The sequence below is a fragment of the Chiloscyllium punctatum genome, chromosome 3 (assembly GCF_047496795.1).
Source record: "Chiloscyllium punctatum isolate Juve2018m chromosome 3, sChiPun1.3, whole genome shotgun sequence".
NCBI classification, from domain to species: Eukaryota; Metazoa; Chordata; class Chondrichthyes; order Orectolobiformes; family Hemiscylliidae; genus Chiloscyllium; species Chiloscyllium punctatum.
The window spans coordinates 24,239,657-24,259,717 of NC_092741.1; the positions used below are offsets into that span (position 1 = coordinate 24,239,657).

Below are 20,061 nucleotides of genomic sequence, written 5' to 3' on the forward strand. Positions count from 1 at the left end.
TGCAGTAAATGTTTATTGACATCTTCATTCCCACAATATCCACATGTCGTGTCAGAATTTAATTAGCGGGGATCTGTGAGAGCAAAATAAATCAACAATACTCAAAAATTAATTGAACTGACAATGATCAACCTTTATTGCAAATACACAGAAGTTTGGCTGAGCCTTGGGAAGAGGAGGGAAGGAAAGGAGCACATTATATACATTAAAATATGCTGAGCAATTGCAGATTATCATGAAATGTGCTTCACCTGTAACACTGAACCTTAGTCTTTAAAAAATATTAATTATTTGTGTCATTTCATAGCTCTGTTTCTATTATACAGACCTTTTGTTTAGGCTGAGATCTGCAGTTCAAAATATACAAGGAGCCATGTGAAAGATGACTGAAGTTTTATCAAACTTATGGAATGTGTTTACATTCAGCCTGGTTCTGAAAGCTGTTTCTGACCTTTTGTCTTTTAACTTACTGAATTATAACTCGAGAATTGACCATTTTTTTCCCATCATGCAATGTTAACTGTTGCCCACAATTCTACGTTGCCCCCTTTTGTCGTATCATGATAAGCAATTATATAGGCATCTTGAAAATCTGATTGAAAATGCACTAGCTTAAGCAGCTGCAGCCTCAGTGGCCTAATGGATAAGGCACTGGCCTCCGGAGCCAGGGATTGTGGGTTCAAGTCCCACCTGGGGTGCTGTAGGTTACTGCTGGGAATTGGCTGTCTACTGATTGCTGTCTGCCTCTTTAAGAGGATGCAATGGCATAATCTGTTGACTATTTTAGGGTGGTTCAGTGGTTAGCACTGCTGCCTCACAGCACCAGGATCCCAGGTTCGATTCCAGCCTCAGGTAACTGTCTGTGTGGAGTTTGCACATTCTCCCTGTGTCTGTGTAGGTTTCCTCCGGGTGCTCCGAGTTTTCTCCCACAGTCCAAAGATGTGCAGGTCAGGTGATTTGGACATGCTAAGTTACCCATAGTGCTAGGTGCATAACTCAGAGGGTGATAGGTTACTCTTCGGAGGGTCGGTGTGGACTTGTTGGGCCAAAGGGCCTGTTTCCACACGATAGGGAGTCTAATCAAGCAAGTGTTATGGACCAGGCCAGACCACTCAAAGCATTCTTATGCAGGCAGCCCAGACTGTAACTTTGCAATTTGTTTTGTTAGGTGTACAGTGAAAGTTACCTAGAGTGAGGTAGCTAGGTTGACTACCTGGTTTTAAAACAGACAAAAATATATTCATAAAATTACACAATGAAACACAAAGAACAGGATAAAGAACCCCTACAAAACTCATTCTATCCAAACTAGACTTAATTATACCACTCCAAATATACACAACAGTCCCAATAAGCAAACCTTTTAAAAAATGGAACAAATGCTTACAGGTTGAAGTTAGAACAGCAGTAGGAGAGAGAGAGCCTGTTTCCACAACTGAATACCTAACTAGAGAGCTGACCACTCCCCTTCCATTATAGAGGTCTCTTCTAAAATATGACCACTTCAGCCTGAAGGCTCATCTGTTTACAAATAAACAAAAAGGCCTCTCAATGCCATTCAATCTGTGTACTAAACCAGCCTAATCGGAGCCGGGAGATGTTTCTGACCCTTCTGAAAAAAAAACAAGGACACAGTATCCTTGAGAAAAGGAACAGCTTTTAGAAAAAAAGGGTTCAGCTTTGTGATACAAGTAACCCTATTCCAGCTCGCAACAGTACTATGAGCAAAAAGGCTTTAAAGATCCAATCAAACATTCTGTGAACCAACCAACTCTGTGGGCTATAATCATGGACTTGCCAATGTCTTGTGTGTGGTCAGCATGTTGCTTAATATGTTCAACTAGGGTCGGCAATATTTTCAGAGGAATCTGGAATGTAAGTTCCTGACCCACAACAGCACATGCTCCCCCTTGCAAGGCGAGCAGTTAATCCAAAGCTAGTCAATTCTGCAGTGCCACTGTCCAGACATCCATTGGCTCAGCTGAGACCTCAGTCAGTGCTTGTCCAGTTACTTTGGCTTTTAAAGCTGCCTCATTGGCCAGATGTTGAGTGCTGAGGCCGTGTGAACCAATTCACTGGATACTCGTCCTGTTCCGTAAAACAGAAAAGACAACATGAGGAACTGGTCTAGTCCAGTAATGGTTCTCGTAATTCATGGATGGTCATGATTGAGGGAGGTGAGGTGATGCACGTAGGGTACAACATAACCTAGATAGCAGGATCCTGTCCAGTTGGCAGGAAGACACGGGTATGCTTTGGTGCCACATATGAAGTATGTGTCTTTATAAGCTGTAAAATCGTCAGCCATTGTCATCCAAGGCTGCATGGTGGAATTGGTCCATGGACTATCAGATGTAATACACCATATCCTGGACCAATCACAGTTAAACATCCCATTTCTCGAAATATTGACTACCGGGCCTTGCCAGTCAAATGTGAGATTACATTTGCTTTGCCCCAAAAGCATTCCTTGTCCTAATTTCCAAAAACATAGGGACCCTGTAGCGTTATTCAAATGGACTGTAAGGGAAGGGAGAACTGATTCGTGATTATATCCAGGCTGGTACCATGTAGAAAATGTAGTCACTACAGGGAACCTGCCGATTCCCATACCCTCATTTCCCCATTAAGCCCTGTGTGATTCCGTTGTAACATCCACTCAACTGTTTCTGATATACAGAAAGGGAGGGGTGAAGAGGTATTCCTTCCCTTGAATGGATGGGGATATGTGTATGAACCCAACATTTACTTATATCCAATTTCTCAGTATACATATATGACATGAGTAAACAGGTATTTGCATGCAATTCCCAAGTAGGCCAGTTTGCCAAACATTCACCTACACCCAGAGGCTGAGCAAGGATTCTCTGACATGGTCCAGTCTTTCCTTACACGGGGAATTTTAGTTCCATGCTGGTCACTTTGCAACACCCTGATCCTCCCGGTCCCGAAAATCGGAAGGCCATCTGAGTGGCATTTGCCCAAGACCTCTGCCGTATCAACCAGATTGTGGAACCTTTATATCCCATTGTGCCCAACCCAACTACAATTCTTAGTAGCATCCCGCATGAAGCTTGAATTTTCACTCTAGTTGACTTACAGTTCACCTTTTTTTTGCAATTCCCCTCTCCCCGGACTCTCAGTATTTGTCTGCCTTCACGTTTAACTGCAGACAGTACACTTGGACACGGCTCCCACAGGGTTTCATTCATTCTCCTCCCCTCTTTTCACAAGTGCTGCATTCCTAGTTGGCCACACTAACGCCCCCTGGAGGATCCACTATCATTCAATATGTGGATGACTTACTCCTTGTTAGCACTGATTTGGTTAATAACCAACAGGACACAGTCTACCTACTTATATGCCTCCATTCATGGGGATTAGTGATCCCAGCCATTACGGTTCAGAAGGGTCAATCACAAGTTGTACTGTGTACAGTTCTGGTCTCCAAATTTGAGGAGAGACATTCTGGCTATTGAGGGAGCGCAGCGTAGGTTCACGAGGTCAATTCCTGGAATGGCAGGATTACCTTACACTGAAAGACTGGAGCGACTGGGCTTGTGTACCCTTGAGTTTAGAAGACTGAGAGGGGATCTGGTTGAAACGTATAGGATTATGAAAGGACTGGACACTCTGGCAGGAGGGAACATATTTCCGTTGATGGGGGAATGCTGAACCAGAGGACACAACTTAAAAATACGGGGTAGACCATTTAGGACAGAGATGAGGAGAAACTACTTCACCCAGAGAGTGGTGGCTGTGTGGAATGCTCTGCCCCAGAGGGCAGTGGAGGACCAGTCTCTGGATTCATTTAAGAAAGAATTGGATAGAGCTCTTAAAGATAGTGGAGTCAAGGGGTATGGAGATAAGGCTGGAACAGAATACTGATTAGGAATGATCAGCCATGATCATATTGAATGGTGGTGCAGGCTCGAAGGGCAGAATGGCCTACTCCTGCATCTATTGTCATCTATTGTCTATAAGTTGTAAAGTTTTGGGTGTGTTAATCAATGCCTCTGACCGTTCCCTTACTCAGGAGTGGATTACCCCCATCTTACAACCCCAAAAACGGATGAGAGCCTTTTTAGGGCTGGTCAATATTTGCAGGCAGTGGCTTACAAACGTTACAACTTATACCAAAGGCCTTACTCTTTATTCCTTGCCTAATGCTCCCCTTAAATTGGCCCAATCAGCCATGCAGTCAGTTTTTGCTCTCAAAGACGTCTGAACTGCAGCCCCAGCACTAGGCCGCCTGCTGTATGACAGACCCTTTCAGTTGTATGTTAGTGTGATAGATGACTGTGCCACTGGTGTCCTAACTCAGCAGCATGGTGACCATCGACTCCCAGTGGCCTATTATTCCACTAAATTGGATCCTGTTGCCTGTGGCCTCCCTCCACATACCCAAATCCTAACTGCTGTCCACGTGTTAGCATGGGCAGCTTCTAATCTGACCCTTCACCAGCCCGTACAGCTGTACACCTCGCACTCTGTTGTCAACCTCCCCACATCTCAGCAGACCCAACACCTCACCCAAGCTCGTCTGAGCCGCTATGAGATCTCACCTGTTGCAGAACCTTTCCCTTTCATTTCTCTACTCTCCATTTTGAATCCTGCTACGCTCCCCGGGCAACCCCCTGACCCGCCCACCCCATGACTGTTTGCTTCGGAGTAATTTCCTGACTGTACATCACCTGGATTTGGCTGACCTCCCATTTGACAATCCTGACCTCCATATGTTAAGTTTCGCCAGACGGTGTCTGGTGATGCTATTACAACAGACTCTGCTGTTCAGGAGTATCCGAGGAGCAGGAAAATCAGGATGAAGGGCTTTTGCCTGAAGCATCGACTTTCCTGCTCCTCGGATACTGCCTGACCTGCTGTAATTTTCCAGCACCACTCTAATCTAGACTCTGGTTTCCAGCATCTGCAGTCCTCACTTTTGCCTTGCTAAAAATCCTCGCGATTTGGCACTACAGCCCTCATGAACAGTGAGAGTGACATGAGGGGCCACGAGTCCTGGTTGGTGACAGAGATGTTAGGGCACCTCTAGAAGGAAGGCAGAGCCCCCCCCCCCCGTCCCTCAGTGAGGCCAATAAATGTCACAGTCTGAGGAGTCCCAAGGACTACTTGTCCAAAGATGTGCAGGTCAGGTGAATTGGCCATGCTAAATTGCCCATAGTGTTAGGTGCATTAGTCAGAGGGAAATGGGTCAAGCTGGGTTATTCTTCAGAGGGTCGGTGTGGTTGGGCTGAAGGGAATCTAATCTAGTCTAAATATCCTGCATCTGAACAGAGAAGCCTGTGTGATCAGGAACATCTAAAGGGGGGTGGGGTGAAGTCAGAGGTGCTAAAATCAATTGGCTACCATTGAGGAGTAGCAAAGAAGGGTAGGGAACGAGGGTGGGTTTCAGGGACAATAGATATTGATACGCCCCCATTAAGGTAAATAACCTCTACCTGTAAAGGGCAGAGTAAACCCCAAACAGCCAAGTTGACATCTTAGGTTTGGGCACTCTGTTGGAATATTGCGTGCAATTCTGGTCTCCTTCCTATCAGAAAGATGTTGTGAAACTTAAAAGGGTTCAGAAAAGATTTACAAGGATGCTGCCAGGGTTGGAGGGTTTGAGCTATAGGGAGAGGCTGAACAGGCTGGGGCTGTTTTCCCTGGGGCATCGAAGGCTGAGGGGTGACCTTATAGAGGTTTACAAAATTATGAGGGGCATGGATAGGATACTAGGCAAAGTCTTTTCCCTGGGGTCGAGAGTCCAGAACTAGAGGGCAAAGGTTTAGGGTGAGAGGGGAAAGATATAAAATTAACCTATGGGGCAACTTTTTCACACAGAGGATGGTACGTGTATGGAATGAGCTGCCAGAGGAAGTGGTGGAGGCTGGTACAATTGCAACATTTAAGAGTCATTTGGATGTGTATATGAATAGGAAGGATTTGGAGGGATATGGGCCGGGTGCTGGCAGGTGGGACTAGATTGGGTTGGGATATCTGGTCGGCATGGACAGATTGGATCGAAAGGTCTGTTTCCATGCTGTACATCTCTATGACTCTATAACAGCAAACGGAATAGAGCAGCTACAGCCTTCAACTTGGACAGTAAGGGGTTGTGTGAGTGGGGAAACAGCAGATTCACCCATCAAACCAGGCACTTCCAGATGTTCATTAGAAAGGGGAAAATTATATCTTTGAATCAAGGACCAGGTTAGGGTAGAGTGAATCACACCAGTGTCAATCAGAAAGGGAAAAGGGACACCTTCAATGTGAAGTATTGCTGTATGCTTGTCTGTGTGGTCTCATCAGAGGACAGCATAGTTGGCCTGGGATAGTCAGAAAGGGTTAGAGGTAGTGGAGGATGTGTGTTTACGGCGAGAATCCTGCCCCTGTTTGTGGGGTAATGGTCAATCCCTGGCATAGTAGCAGTTGAAACAGGCATTATGGAAAGGGGACCCTTGTGGTGAGATGCAGTGGTCATTAGGAAATGATCTGTACCTGCGCCAGTCAGTCTGGTGACCCCATTGCATCGTGTGCCAAGGAGAACAGCGTGAGCAGATCTCTGTACAAACTATGGACAGCACGGTGGCACAGTGGTTAGCACTGCTGCCTCACAGCACCAGGGACCCAGGTTCAATTCCTGCCTTGGGCGACTGTCTGTGTGGAGTGTACACATTCTCCCTGTGTCTGCATGGGTTTCCTCCAGGTGCTCCAGTTTCCTCCCACAGTCCAAAGATCTGCAGGTCAGGTGAATTGGCCGTGCTAAATTGCCCATAGTGTTGGGTGCATTAGTCAGATGGGAAATGGGTCTGGGTGGGTTACTCTTTGGAGGGTTGGTGTGGACTGGTTGAGCTGAAGGGCCTGTTTCCACACTGTAGGGAATCTAATCAACTTCTACTTGATGCAGGGTGCAGTGTCAAGACCCAGCACGTGGCTGTGGCCATTGCTCCAATAGTAAGACCCCGCACCTCACACCCGGGCTTTACTATGATCTGACCAATCCATGTTATTAGTTTTTATAGAAGATGCTGCCTTGTCAGGCAAAACCTGCAGCAGCATTGCATTAAACTGGGAGGACTGTCCTCCTTCAGTAAAAGCCGTATCCCCAGAAGAGAGGGCACAGAAACGGTCACAAAATGCAGAGCCTTCCGCTTTCGGGGTGGGTTTACAGGAAGGAAATTTAGAAAAATCTCCAGCCTACGGAGCGCACGCTGTAATGACCTGAACATCAGTGTGCACTAATCATCTTCATCTTGGTGTGCATTCCTAAATGTATCCCATGTGTCCCCATTTACACCCAATTCAGCCTTCCATCTTTCACCCAGATCAGGGGGAAGGGAGCTATAAATAAGGGAGTATTGGTCCTGTGTAGTAGCACCGTACATAGTTGCAGTGCATCTTCCAAATTTGGGAAACCCTTCAGAGCCATCTTTGTGGGACGTTATTAAACACAACTCGTGGGGGTTCAAGGCCTGCCGGACCTGAATGAATGGTTCTGCCTGATTATTAACAGCAGCTCGTGGATTTAAAACCGACCAAAGTGGATAATTGGCAGGGATCGGTGGCAAAGGGAGGGATTCTTCAACTGCAGGCTGAAGAGAGATACTGTAAAGGGAGTTATCCAAGGAGGCTCTGGGCTGTGGTTCCGATGACAGAAGATCTAGTGCTGTGTACAACAGGCTGTATGACAGCTGAAGCAGACGTGGAAGGTAGGGTTGGGGCTGGGGCTGGGGGTGGGGGAGGAGGAGGGGGACTTGTTAAAGATCTGTATCACTTGAACCAGGAAAGACTGGCATGCCAGATGAACTTGGGGGATCTCCCTTTGATGTGTCGTTATTATCCCGTTTTGCCTGTTTGTTTCTCAGCTGCCTTCTCTCAGGTCTGGTTTTTCAAATCCTGCAGCGTGCACACTCAAATTTCAAAGTTTCCCAATCTTTGAGTTTACCGTTTGACTATTCTGATATATTTCTTTTTCGAGCATTATCCGTCCAACTCATCAATCGTGAGTTCTCATGGTGCCTAATGGATTCCTGCACCCAGTTTTCCATATAGGGCCAGTATTTTTCAACCAAATTTGTTTTTTGGCGAATTTGGAACTTTCTATGTCCCAGGTGCCCCCCCAGTGGCCAGGTCTCAGCCAAGTCTTAGTCTTTGTCCAATTTATTATGCCATGCTATTGACAACAGACCCAAGTTCCACTCATGCTCTGGAAAGATAGAACACATAAAGGTTAACGGTGAATTATTCTCAGTCTTATCTAAGGCCTTTGGTAATCCTGGTACCAAAAACAATCAAAGATATGGACACAAGGTGAAAAGTAAAAGCTCTCTGATTTCTTAAAAACCTCAAAAAAACTAAAAAAAAAATCCCAGCGCGAATTTCTTGGATCCCTGATCCACTCCGCTCAATCACAGTCCACTGAAGAATATTTAGAATTTTGAATTGGGAACCCTCACCTGCTAGTATCCTCTGCAAGGGATGAGAGGTCGCAGTGGTCAGCCAAGGGAGAGAGATGAACCAATGTGAGAAAAGCTCACGTTGTGGTGCCCTCCCTCTCTTACCTCTTGGCCGCAGCCAGATCGCTTCTTCAGTCCCTGACAGAATTCACCCAGGTTGTTTGGTTTCCACTCACAGCACCAAATGTTGTATCAGAATTTAATTAGCGGGGATCCATGAGTGCAAAATAAATCAACAATGCTCAAAAATCAATTGAACTTTCAATGATCAGCCTTTATTGCAAACGCACAGCAATTTGGCTGAGACTTGGGAAGAGGAGGGTTCCAATCCATTCCCTGTTTCCCTTCTACATCTCGCGCCTTACAAAAGGAAAGGAGCGCATTATATGCATTAAAATATGCTGCGCAAATACAGATTATCATGAAATGTGTTTCACCTGTAACACTGAACCTTAGTCTAAAAAAAATTAATCGTTTGTGTCATTCCATAAGTCTGTTTCTATTATATGGACCTAAGCTCACAAGACAAAGCTTTTCACTGTGCCTTGATACACATGACAATTAAATTCAATTCAATTCAATTTTGGTTAGGCTAAGATCTGCAGTTCGAAATATACAAGGAGCAGTGTGAAAAATGACTGAAGTTTTATCAAACTTATGAAATTTGTTTACATTCAGCCTGGTCCTGAAAGCTGTTTCTGACCTTTTGTCTTTTAACTTATTGAATTATAACTTGGGAATTGACCAATTTTGTTTCCCATCATGCAATGTTAAATATTACCCACAATAGCACACACACCTAGTTTCTTACTGCTTCTGGTAAAACACCTATCTTGAGGTATGGTCACATCATGTGTCTATAAAACTGTGATTCCAATACCTTGATAGTAGATATTTGGAAAATTAGTTGAAGACCAACCTGACAATTGATTTAGATATTAGAGAATTCTGAAGAAGGGACAGTTCCTCATCCTTCAGCAGCATCAGTGATAGGCAGCTGGACAGATCTGCAGATAGGTATTAGTCGCCAAGACAGAGCAAAATTTTCTGTTGATTAGGATGTAACTTCTTTCAAGATAATCAAGATTTCTAACTGTGCCTTACTTAAAACCAGCAAGGCTGAAATTCCAAATACAACCAAAACTCAAATAAAAGCAAAACATTGTAGATGATGGAAATCTGAAACAAAGAGAAACACTGGGGCAACTCAGCAAGTCTGGCAGCATGGAGAGATAAACAGGGTTAAACAGAATGAAAAACTACAGTTCTTTGTGAAGCACTCAACCTCTTTTCTTTGAAAAGGAGATAGATATAGTTCTTAGGGTTGAAGGGATCAAAGGGTATGGGGAGAGAGCAGGAGCAGGGGACGGAGTTGGATGATTAACCATGATCATGTTGAATGGTGGAGCAGGCTAGACGGGCTGAATGGCCTACTCCTGCTCCTATTTCCTTTGTTTCTGTGAATCTGATGACAAAAGGATGAAATGGTCTTGACAGCTCAACTCAAAGCACTTCCAGAAAAAGATATGGGTGGGAGAGGCAATGGCTGAATGGGGATTGCTGCTGGGCTATTCATTCTGAAACTCAGATAATGTTCTGGGATCCCGGGTTCAAACCACACCATGGCAAATGGTGGAATTTCGGTTCAATAACCACCAAGAAATAACTGTTGATTGCCAAAGAAAGAAACCCGTCTGGTTCATTAATGTCCTTCAGGGAAGGAAATCTGCCATCCTCGTCTGGTCTGGCCTACACGTGACTCCAGACCCACAGCAGTGTGGATGACGCTCAGCTGCCTTCTGAAATGGCCCAGCTACACAGTTTTTTCAATTGCTACGATGTCTCACCTGGGAAAGGCAATGGCAGAAACAGCACTGTCAATCCTGCATAGTCCTCCTAACATCTGGGGGAGGAGGTGGGGGGGGGGGGGGGCAATACCAATGCTGGGAGATGTAGCTCACAGCCTAGTCAAGCAACAGCTTAATACTCACGGAATCATACCTCACAAACAATGTCCCAGGCACCACCATCCCTGGATACATTCCTGTCCCATTGGCAGGACAGGCCCAGCATAGGTGGTGGCACAATGGCATACAGTCAGGGGGGAGTTGCCCTGGGAGTCCTCAACATTGACTCCGGACCCCATGAAGTCTCGTGGCATCACGTTAAATATGGGCAAGGACATGTTCTACTGTTTACCACACACTGTCCTCCTCCACATTGAACAAACCTCAGGAAGCACTGAGGGTGGCAAGGGTGTGAAACGTAGTCTGGGTGGGGGATTTCACAGACCACCACCAAGAGTGGCTTGGAAAAATTCCTGCACATATAAGGCGTAAATGGAATTGATACACCCTCCCACACAATATTCTCCTGTTAACAGGCACCTCAGGCAGTGGAATTGGCTCAGTGCAGCAGCAATCACTCTGCATTGAAGACAGTTAACCATGAGGACAAATGAGAAGCTTTTCCTGACTCTTCACTTACCTCAAAAGGACAGAAAACTGGAGGAAAAGGTGTCAAGGATGACCATGACTAGCCACAAGAGGGAGCATGGATTTGACATGAGTCGGGAATTGGTTTGAATGCAGAATCATCAGGAAGCAATTTCCCTCAGGGATCACTATTTGGGCCTTATCTTGTCACTGTATTTATAAATGCCTCAGAGAAGGTATATAAATAGTGCTGAAAAATATATAATTTGTCAAATTTTTCTGTCTTGCATGCATTTTAAGCAACTAGTTTCGCACTGATTCCAGCAACACAATGTGGTGTTTGTTATTAACAGAGGACTGCCAAAAAGACATTCTGCCTCTCACTCAAATAACTAATATGGATATGAATTTCAGGGTTGGTGTAGGCTGGTGAGAAGTCCCAAAGGCTGACTGATTGTATCAAACAGCATATCCCTTCAGCTGTTTGCAACAAACAAAGTGCTGACCATTCCCAACCAGCCCACACATGCAAAGTTTCCTGCACAGCATCCAACATTAGGTGTGATTCCACACCTGGACAGCACTTGCTGAATAATTCTGAATGTGCAACGGATTAGAGTCGAAAGGTGTGATGCTGGAAAAGCACAGTGAGTAAGGCAGCATCCGAGGAGCAGGAGAGTAGACGTTTCGAGCATAAGCTCTTCATCAGGAATGTGTGTGTGAGGGTGGGGGAAGCGGGCAAAGGATGTTGCCTGACCTGCTGTACTTTTCCAGTGCCACACCTTCTGACTCTGATCTCCAGCATCTGCAAACCTCACGCTCTTCTGTATGGGAGGGGGGGGTGGTCTCCTATGGCATTGATGTGACTCTCTGTCATCTTCATAAGCTTTATCAGTCACTTCCATGATCCCCAGTTTTGAACTCCTACAGACAGGCTCAGTGCTGCTATTACCTCTTGACATTTTTCATTCACTCATGGGATGTGGGCATCTCTGGCTGAGCCAATATTTATTGCCCGTCCCTACTTGCCCTTGAGAAAGGGGTGGGTGGGGAGCTGCCTTCTTGACTTCTGCAGTTCATGTGCTGTAGGTAGACCCATAATACAGGTAAAGGTGGCATCGTAGACTCGTAGAGTTGTACAGCACAGAAACAGACCCTTCAGTCCAACTCATCCATGCCGATCAGATATTCGAAATTCATACAGTCCAATTTGCCAGCATTTGGCTTTTCTCTCTCTAAACCTTTCTTATTCATATACCCATCCTGATACCTTTTAAATGTTGTAATTGTACCAGCCTCCACCACTTCCTCTGGCAGCTCATTCCATACACACAACTCTTTCTGCATGAAAATCTTGCCCGTTAGGTACATTTCATATCTTTCCCCTCCCACCCTAAACTTATGCCCTCTACTTTTGGACTCCCCCCACCCTGAGGAAAAGGCCTTGACTATTCACGCCGTCCATGCCCCTCAAGGGTTATGGGGGATGGCCAGGAAAGTGGACATAAGAAGTGTCAGATAAGCCATGATCCCATTGAGTGGTAGAACAGACTCAAGGGGTTGAATGGCCAACTCCTTTCCTATCCCTTATGCTCTTACAGCTTTGTGTGCTGATTTCAAGGTGCTCATAATTATCCAACAGGGTGGTTTTCTTCCTTCTACTGCTCAGTTAACTGAGGCTTTATTAGTATTAATCTAAATGACTGATACCAAATGGGAAAAGGCGGCACCAGAAAATAGGCTTAACTTTTGATAAAATGTAAAAATGTTTAATGAATTTTGCTGTTTGCTCATTTTTCCTGGACACTCATAATAAGTGCAGCTAAGTGCATAGTTTTTAAGTATAAGCTTACTGTTCTCTTTATTTGATTTGCAAAGCTATAATGGTGAGTGGAGTATTTTATTGAGATCTGTCCCTTGATTAAATTTTAAAAATATAAAACATAAGTTATCCTAGAGCAGTGTTTTTGAGAGCAGGAAGACAGGACTATTTTCTGGGCCTGTAGATTGTGAAGGTGCCTTCAGTAGAGTGATTTGTGTTTCCTGTCGAACGTGGGAGATTGGGGAGGGTTTCCATGTTACTGATCAGTATGGATGTAGGAAGTGTGGTTGCAAATCCTATCAGATCACATGAGTTGGTTGGAGCAGAGGTTAGAGACAATGGGGAAATTACAGGAGCTAAGGGGTGTTGTGGATGGTAGTTATAGGCAGGGAGAAAAACCATAGATACAGTCAGGTAGATGGGTTACCTCCACGAAAGGTAGGAGGGGTAGGCAGGTAGTGCAGGAGTCTCCTCTGGCTATCACTATCTCAAACAAGTGTGCTTTGTTGGAACATGTAAGGTGTGATGGACTCTTGAGGCTCTAACACAACAAGGTTCCAAGCAATTGATTTGTGTTAGGGGACTCCCTCATCAGAGGCACAGACAGACATTTCTGCGGCTCACCGTGAGTCATCAGAACGATGTGTTGCCTCTGGCCCTCACCCCTAATAATTTCTCCTTTGAATCCTCCCACTTCCTCCAGACCAAAGGGGGAGCCATGGGCACCTGCATGGGCCCCAGCGATGCCTGTCTCTTCATTGGGTATGTGGAACAGGCCCATCTTCCGCAGTTACACCAGCACCATTCCCCACATTTTCCTCCACTACATTGATGACTGTATCGGTGCTACCTCGTGCTCCCACGAGGAGGTATAACAGTTCAGCAACTTCACTCACACATTCCACCCGGAGATGAGGTTCACCTGGACCATCTTGGACATCTCCCTCCCCTTCCTGGACCTCTCCATCTCCATTAACAGTGACTGACTCAACACGGACATCAACTACAAACCCACCGACTCCCACAGCTACCTGGACTACACCCCCTCCCACCCAGCCTCCTGTAAAAACGCTATTCCTTATTCCCAAATTGTCTGCCTCTGCCATAGCTGCTCCCAGGAGGACCAGTTCCACCACAGAACACACCAGATGGCCTCCTTCTTTAAAGACCGCAATTTCCCCTCCCACGTGGTTGATGATGCTCTCCAGTGCATCTCCTCCACTTGCCACACCTCCACCCTCGAACCCCACCCCTCCAACCACAGCAAGGACAGAATCCCTCTGGTCCTCACCTTCCACCCCACCAACCTCTGGATACACCGCATCACCCCCCCACCATTTCCACCACCTGCAAACAGACCCCACCACCAGGGATATATTTCCCTCCCCATCCTTATCTGCGTTCCGTAAAGGCCATTCCCTTCGCTACTCGCTTGTCAGGTCCACGCCCCATAACAACCCACCCTCCCTCCTGGTACCTGCCTCTGCCACCACAGGAATTACAATACCTGCGCCCACACGCCCCTCAAAACCCCACCCCACCTCCGTCCAAGGCCCCAGATGAGCCTTCCACATCCATCAGACATCTCCCTGCACTTCCATGCACGTTATCCACTGTGTCTATTGCTGTTGATGTGGGGAGACAGGATGCCTACTTACGGAACGCTTCAGAGAACATCTCCAGGACACACGTACGAAACAATCCTAACGCCCCATGGCCAAACACTTCAAATCCCCCTTCCACTCCGCCAAGGACATCCAGGTACAGAGCCTCCTCCACTGCCAAACCCTCACCACCCAACACCTGGAGAAAGAACGCCTCATCTTTAGGACCCCCCAGCCAGACAAGATCAATGTGGATTTCTGGTTTCCTCATTTCCCCTCCCTCCATCTTATCCCAGATCCAACATTCCAACTTGGCACTGCCCTCATGGCCTGTCCTACCTGTCCATCTTCCTTCCCACCTATCCGCTCCACCCTCCTCTCCGACCTATCACCTTCATCCCCACCTTCATCCACCTATCATGTTCCCAGCTACCTCCCCCCACAGCCCTACCTCCCTCCCATTTATCTCTCAGCCCCCTTGGGCCACCGTCATTCCTGAAGAAGAGCTTATGTTTGAAATGTCGATTCTCCTGCTCCTCGGATGCTGCCTGACCGGCTGTGCTTTTCCAATATGACACTCTTCGACTGTTGTCTCCATCATGCCAGGATCAAGGATATTCTCAAAGGGAGGAGAGACCAGCAGGAGGTCATTGTACAGATTGGAACTAGCGATATAGGAAGGGAAAAGGATGGATTTTGAAGGAGGAATGTAGGAGGTTTAACAGGAATTTAAAAAGAAGTTCCTCAAGAGTAGTAATATCTGGATTACTCCCGGTGCTGCGAGCTAGTGAGGACAGGAATAGGAGGACAGAGCAGATGAATGTGTGGCTGAGGATCTGATATATGGGAGAAGGATTCACATTTTTGGATCATTGGAATCTCTTTTGGGGTAGAAGTGACCTCTACAAGAAGGACGGATTGCATCTGAATTGGAAGGGGTCTAATATACTGGCAGAGAGATTTGCTAGAGCTGCTCGGGAGGATTTAAACTAGTAAGGTGGGGGGGTGGGACACAGGGAGATCGTGAGGAAAGAGATCAATCTGAGACTGGTACAATTGAGAAAAGAAGCGAGTTGAATAGTCAGGTCAGGCAGGAACAAAGCAGAGAACAAGGTAGGACTGATAAATTAAACTGCATTTACTTCAATGCAAGAGGCCTAATAGGGAAGGCAGATGAACTCAGGGCATAGTTAGGAACATGGGACTGGGATATCATAGCAACTACAGAAACATGGCTCACGGATGGACAGGACTGGCAGCTTATTGTTCCAGGATATAAATACTACAGGAAGGATAGAAAAGGAGGCAAGAGAGGAGGGGGAGTGGCGGTTTTGATAAGGATAGCATTACAGCTGTGCTGGGGGAGGACATTCATGGGCATACATACAGGGCAGTTATGTGGGTGGAACTGAGAAATAAGAAAGGGATGACACCCTCCCACCCCCCCACATCCCCCCACCCACCCACCCCTCCCCCACGGCTGAGTAGTCAGGGGGAAATTGAGAAACAAATTTGAGACGAGATCTCAGTTACCTGTAATAATATTATGGTAGTTATGGTAGGGGATTTTAACTTTCCAAACATAGACTGGGACTGCCATAGTGTTAAAGGTTTAGATGGAGAGGAATTTGTTAAGTGCGTACAAGACAATTTTCTGATTCAGTATGTGGATGTACCTACTAGAGAAGGTGCAAAACTTGACCTACTCTTGGGAAATAAGGCAGGGTAGGTGACTGAGGTGTCAGTGGGGGAACACTTTGGGGCCAGCGACCATAATTCTATTAGTTTTAAAACAGTGATGGAAAAGGATAGACCAGATATAACAGTTGAAGTTCTAAGTTGGAGGAAGGCCAATTTTGATGGTATTAGGCAAGAACTTTCAAAAGGTGACTGGGGTCAGATGTTCACAGGTAAGAGGACGGCTGGAAAATGGGAAGCCTTCAGAAATGAGATAACGAGACAGTATGATCCTGTTAGGGTGAAGGGAAAGGCTGGTAGGTGTAGGGAATTCTGGATAACTCAAGAAATTGATGTTTTGGTGAAGAAAACACAGGAAGCATACGTCAGGTATAGTGTTTACATAACGCCTGAGGAACATGGTAGTCCCTTCTGGGATCACTAGAACAACAAGTGAAACAGTCTCAAGCACACAAAAAATCCAAGATAGTGCCTTCAAGGAACAGCATTTTCTTAGGAGCAAACTTATCGCATTTGGCTGAATATCCCATTCAGGTACTAACTGTCTTACACAACAGTGACGAGAATAATGGGAGATTGGTAAAAAAGACTTTGACCTCTTCCACTCGATGCCCTTTTAGACTTTCCCTTCAGGCTTTCCGTGCTGATAACGTATCGCTCTTCATATCACAGCTGTAAGTGGCAGGAAGCAGATTTCACACAGTAAACTGATTACGCAGCCAGTTAAAACACAACATGCAAAATAATAACGTCCACTGCCTTCTGGTTAAATGCTGAGAACAAATACTGCCAACTCATCAATAAACTTTACACATGCTCACAGTGAAGGTGGGGGAGAGGGGATACTGAACTCACGTGGAGAGTGGGGGAGAGGGGATTCTGTACTCACAGTGAGGGTGGGGGAGAGGGGATACTGTATTCACAGTGAGGGTGGAGGTGAGGGGATACTGTATTCACAGTGAGGGTGGAGGTGAGGGGATACTGTATTCACAGTGAGGGTGGAGGTGAGGGGATATTGTATTCACAGTGAGGGTGGGTGAGGGGATACTGTATTCACAGTGAGGGTGGGTGAGTGGATACTGTACTCACAGTGAGGGTGGGGGGTGAGGGGATACTGTACTCACAGTGAGGGTGGGGGAGAGGGGATACTGTACTCACAGTGAGGGTGGGGGAGAGGGGATACGGTATTCACAGTGAGGGTGGGGGAGAGGGGACACTGTATTCACAGTGAGGGTGGGGGAGAGGGGATACGGTATTCACAGTGAGGGTGGGGGAGAGGGGATATGGTATTCACAGTGAGGGTGGGGGAGAGGGGATACGGTATTCACAGTGAGGATGGAGGTGAGGGGATACTGTACTCACAGTGAGGGTGGGGGAGAGGGGATACTGTACTCACAGTGAGGGTGGGGGAGAGGGGATACTGTATTCACAGTGAGGGTGGGGGAGAGGGGATACTGTACTCACAGTGAGGGTGGGGGTGAGGGGATACTGTATTCACAGTGAGGGTGGGGGAGAGGGGACACTGTATTCACAGTGAGGGTCGAGGAGAGGGGATACTGTATTCACAGTGAGGGTGGGGGAGAGGGGATATGGTATTCACAGTGAGGGTGGGGGAGAGGGGACACTGTATTCACAGTGAGGGTCGAGGAGAGGGGATACTGTATTCACAGTGAGGGTGGGGGAGAGGGGATACTGAACTCACAGTGAGGGTGGGGGAGAGGGGATACTGTACTCACAGTGAGGGTGGGGGAGAGGGGACACTGTATTCACAGTGAGGGTGGGGGAGAGGGGATACTGAACTCACGTGGAGAGTGGGGGAGAGGGGATACCGTATTCACAGTGAGGGTCGAGGAGAGGGGATACCGTCTTCACAGTGAGGGTCGAGGAGAGGGGATACTGTATTCACAGTGTTGGTGGGGGGTGAGGGGATACTGTATTCACAGTGAGCGTGGGGGTGAGGGGATACTGTATTCACAGTGAGGGTGGGGGTCAGGGGATACTGTATTCACAGTGAGCGTGGGGGTGAGGGGATACTGTACTCACAGTGAGGGTGGGGGTCAGGGGATACTGTATTCACAGTGAGCGTGGGGGTGAGGGGATACTGTACTCACAGTGAGGGTGGGGGTCAGGGGATACTGTATTCACAGTGAGCGTGGGGGTGAGGGGATACTGTACTCACAGTGAGGGTGGGGGTCAGGGGATACTGTATTCACAGTGAGGGAGCAGGTGAGGGGATACTGTACTCACGTGGAGGGTGGGGGAGAGGGGATACCGTATTCACAGTGAGGGTGGGGGAGAGGAGATACTGTACTCACAATGAGGGTGGGGGTGAGGGGATACTGTATTCACAGTGAGGGTGGGGGAGAGGGGATACTGTATTCACTGTGAGGGTGGGTGTGAGGGGATACTGTACTCACAGTGAGGGTGAGGGAGAGGGGACACTATTCACTGTGAGGGTGGTGGGGAGGGGATACTGTATTCACAGTGAGGGTGAGGGAGAGGGCATACTGTATTCACAGCGAGTGTGGGGGTGAAGGGATACTGAACTCACGTGGAGAGTGGGGGAGAGGGTACACTGTATTCGCAGTGAGGTGGGGGAGAGGGGGCACAGTATTCACAGTGAGAGTGGGGGAGGGGGGATACTGTATTCACAGTGAGGGTGGGTGAGGGGATACTGTATTCACAGTGAGGGTGGAGGTGAGGGGATATTGTATTCACAGTGTTGGTGGGGGGTGAGGGGATACTGTACTCACAGTGAGGGTGGGGGAGAGGGGATATTGTATTCACAGTGAGGGTGGGGGTGAGGGGATACTGTACTCACAGTGAGGGTGGGGGGTGAGGGGATATTGTATTCACAGTGAGGGTGGGGGGTGAGGGGATATTGTATTCACAGTGAGGGTGGGGGGTGAGGGGATATTGTATTCACAGTGAGGGTGGAGGTGAGGGGATACTGTATTCACAGTGAGGGTGGAGGTGAGGGGATATTGTATTCACAGTGAGGGTGGGTGAGGGGATACTGTATTCACAGTGAGGGTGGGTGAGTGGATACTGTACTCACAGTGAGGGTGGGGGGTGAGGGGATATTGTATTCACAGTGAGGGTGGGGGAGAGGGGACACTGTATTCACAGTGAGGGTCGGGGAGAGGGGACACTGTATTCACAGTGAGGGTGGGGGTGAGGTGATATTGTGTTCACAGTGAGGGTGGGGGTGAGGGGACACGGTATTCACAGTGAGGGTGGGGGTGAGGGGATATTGTGTTCACAGTGAGGGTGGGGGTGAGGGGACACGGTATTCACAGTGAGTGTGGGGAGAGGGGACACTGTATTCACAATGAGGGTCAGGGAGAGGGGACAATGTATTCACAGTGAGGGTGAGGGAGAGGGCATACTGTACTCACAGTGAGGGTGGGTGTGAGGGGATACTGTATTCATAGTGAGGGTGGGTGTGAGGGGATACTGAACTCACAGTGAGGGTGGGTGTGAGGGGATACTGAACTCACAGTGAGGGTGAGGGAGAGGGGCTATTGTATTCACGGTGAGGGTGGGGAGAGCAGATACTGTTTTCAGAATGAGATTGGTGGTGTGGGGATACTGTATTCACAGTGAAGGTGGGGGATGGGGGATACTGTGTTCACAGTGAGGGTAGGGAGAGCAGATACTGTATTAAGAGTGAGGGTGGGGGTGAGGGGATATTGTATTCTCAGTGAAGGTGGGGGAGAGCAGATACTGTTTTCAGAGTGGGGGGAGTGTGGGGATATCGTATTCTCAGTGAAGGTGGGGGAGAGCAGATACTGTTTTCAGAGTGAGGGTGGGGTGAGGGGATATCGTATTCTCAGTGAGGGTGGGGGAGAGTAGATACTGTATTCAGAGTGAGGGTGGGGTGAGGGGATATTGTATTCTCAGTGAAGGTGGGGGAGAGCAGAAACTCTATTCTCAGTGAGGGTTGATAAGCGTAGACATTATGTTCATAGTGATTGCTTGGGAATGAGAGGGACTTAGGTTGGGGGAGCCTCATGCTTTTCATCTTATGATTACCCCCTCCC

The 20,061-nt window shown here is 47.4% G+C and overlaps 1 non-coding gene across 1 annotated transcript; it reads left to right on the forward strand.

Annotated features, from left to right (window-relative positions):
• The first annotated feature begins 625 nt into the window (after window positions 1-625).
• Window positions 626-698, forward strand: trnar-ccg (transfer RNA arginine (anticodon CCG)). The gene has a single exon. It is a non-coding gene; the product is annotated as a tRNA-Arg (tRNA).
• The last annotated feature ends 19,363 nt before the right edge of the window (window positions 699-20,061 follow it).